The sequence below is a fragment of the Chrysochloris asiatica genome, unplaced genomic scaffold, assembly GCF_000296735.1.
Source record: "Chrysochloris asiatica unplaced genomic scaffold, ChrAsi1.0 scaffold00001, whole genome shotgun sequence".
Lineage (NCBI taxonomy): Eukaryota > Metazoa > Chordata > Mammalia > Afrosoricida > Chrysochloridae > Chrysochloris > Chrysochloris asiatica.
In genome coordinates, this window is record NW_006408519.1 from 52897341 (window position 1) to 52900664 (window position 3324).

Consider the following 3324-nt stretch of genomic DNA (forward strand, 5'->3'; position numbering starts at 1 on the left):
GAGCCGCAGTCAAGAGCCTGCGCTGAAGGGCTGGGCCTGTGGGGAGGGGGCGGTGCTTCTGGGGCTGGGGCTGTGTGATAGGCTGAGTGAGCCGCTATCAAGAGCCTGCGCTGAAGGGCTCCCACCTCACTGGTTAAACCAACGGTTTGATTACTTGGACGCTTTATGTGAAGGAACTCTTCTGCTTTCTTTTCTCTTTTCCTTTTCGAAATTCGATTTTCTTCCTTAACGTCTTCTGTTGGTTTTTCTGAGCAGCCATCTCTTTCCTATCTGTAATTTCAGCTTTCACTCCAGAAGTGTCTTTCTGACGACTTGGGTTTGGGATTCATTTCCCACTCCTGTTCTCTAGCGCCCGAACCCCGGGCAGAGGTTCTTTCCTTAAGGAGTTGTTATGGGCAACTCACTCCAGAGTCGGGCAGGGCTTTCTTTTCAGCAAGGAAGTCGGAACTCTCCAGGCCCAGGAAACCAGAAGACCTGACATTAAGGAAATGGAATTATGCACGCTAAAACCCAAAAGATGAAGCCCAGATAGCGTGCTCCTACTGGTGTCTTCAGTCTTTAAATTCTGAAAACAATAGATATGTTTTAAAATCCAAACACGAGAAAGTAGGGAAGAAAATTAAACAGCTCGTGTAAAAACACAAAGGAAAGTATGAGTGAATTGATAACATGTGCTAATTTAAAGTTGGAATCAGGAGTGGTGCTGTACAATGAGCACTGGACCTCAAGGGTGGATTCAATCACAAGGTTGGTGGTTCAAACTCACCAGCCACTCCTCAGAAACCCTACACAGGGTTGCTATGAGTCAGAACTGACTTGACTGTGCTTAACAACAATTTATAGTTATTGTTTTTAAATAAGAAGTCTGTTCATCTCAATATACCATAGAAAGAGTAAAAAGACAAACCTCAGAATGGGAGATGTCTACAAGATGTAACTGGAGATGGTGCCAATCCAGCATGCACAAAGAACTGCTACAAATTAACAACAAAAACTGAGGCAATCCAAGGGGAAATGTACAAAAAGCTAGAATGGGAACCTCAAAATATAGTCAAAATAGCATCTGTATGTATGTATGTATATAGGTGTCCTGGTGTGGCGCTGTGGGATAACGCACCAGACTGTAAGGTTGGTACGCACCAGACTGTAAGGTTGGTTTCAACCGCAAACTCACCAGCCGCTCCTTAGAAACCACATACGGGGTCACTATGAGTCAGAACTGACTCCGCAGCACACCACCACCACCATACATATTTGCAACTACAAAGTTAAGTCAAAAAGTGTTTCTACTACTGTTCTAGTTCATACATGCCAAATGTGCTTAAACATGTCTCAGCAATTGGTGGATGGCTGCAGACAAATTCAGTAATGCAATTGTCTTAGTCTCCTTAGGGCACCCTCAAAAAAAAACATCCAGTTAGAGCAGTGATTTTTTTTTTTTTAACTTTTTATTGTGAATTAAGTGATAGTTTACGTGGGAGAACATCAGCTTTACATTCACCCTATCGTATTTCATTTCATTGCAATGATTACAATCCCCTCTATGCATCATCATTCAACAGTATTTGCTTCTATTTAACAGTATTGCTTCTATTTGGTGGGATGTACATCAAAACACTCAACAAAATGTGCAAAGAACTGGAATCAGAAAACCAAAAAGGAAGAACACGCTCAGTATTTCTCAAGCTAGGGGAAATGACTTTCATTATTGCATTAATCAAATCTGCTGCACAAGATCTTTTTAAAGTGTTGAAGAGCAAAGATGTCAGTTTGAGGACTAAGGTGCACCTGACCCAAACCATGTTATTTTAATAACCTCATATGCATGTGAAAACTGGACAGTGAATAAGGAAGATCGTAGAAGAATTGATGCCTTTGAGTTGTGGTGTTGGAGGAGAATACTGAAAGTGCCATGGACTGCCAAAAGAACCAACAGAAGTGCAGCCAGAGTGCTCCTTGGAGTCCAGGATGGCCAGATTTCATCTCTCATACTACAGACATAGTGTCAAGAGGGACCAGTCGCTGGAGAAGGATATCATGTGTGGTAAGGTAGAAGGTCAGAGGAAAAGAGGAAGACCCCCAACGAGATGGATTGGCCAGGTGGCAGCATCAACAGACTCAAGTGTGGCAACAGTAGTGAGGTTGGCCCAGGATCGGGCAGTGTTTCGTTCTGCTGTGCAGAAGGTCACTATGAGTCGGTACCGACTTGATGGCACGTAACAACAACAACCAATTATCATTCTTCTGAGTTCTTTTTCAGTTAGTTCCATTACCTTTTCTTCCTCTTAAACATGTTCTGGCTCTGCACCTTGGTGATTTGTTTGTGCCATTCTCTCCTAGTTCTTTGTATGATCTAAAGTCGTCTCAATTACAGCGTGGTGCCTTCATATTTGTATTGAACTGATGATTGTATGTTGCTGTGTTCCAAGGCTCTCACACACTGTTTCTGTATAAAGAATGGAAGCACGTGTACCATCCTCTGATTGCCATTTGTGTACCTCTATTTATGTGGGTTTGGCTGATGTTGTCTTGTCTATCATTGGTCAGGTGGTATAGGAGCAGGTATTGGCTCTTACCCAGTGGGTAAGAAAGTACAGTTGTGGTTGGGTTGTATGGACATGGTTGTTGTCACCTGTTGAGCTGAAAGAACAGAAATGTCCCCCCATTCCGCCCACACACACACATAAGACAAGAAGCAAAACAATAAACAAGCAAGTAACAATGAAAAGAGAAAATAATAAAGGATAAAACAACAACAAGAAACAGCAACCATAATAAAGGAAAATAATAACTAAAATGAGAAAAAAGGAACATTAACATGGAGCTATAGAAGAGAGAAAATAAAAGGAATTAAAAAAACAACAACAACAACTTTAAAAACCAGGGAGAGGGAAAATGAAAACACACAGTAGAATAGAAAGTAGTAAAGAAAGTGTGTGGTGGCGGGGGGAGGGAGAAGAAGAGGGAAAATGAGAAACAAAAGGAAAGGAAAAACAAAAGCAGAGATACAAAGGACAAAATTGAAGGGAATGGAAAGAGAAGTGAAGAAATAAACAAATCAAAAAGAATGAAACAACAGCAAAAGGAAAACACCTAACCCAGAATCAGAAACAAAAAACTTGCAGCTGTTGGGCCTGAAGGAGAGAACCCTGGGGGCCTACCGCCAACCAAGGAGTTCATGAGGTGAGTGTGGGAGGGTTGTGTAGTTGTTCTTAGGCACCATCCAGTCAGTACCAACCCATAGCGACCTTCTGCACAACAGAACAAAACACTGCCTGGTCCAGGGCCAACCTCACTACTGTTGCCACACTTGAGTCCATTGAT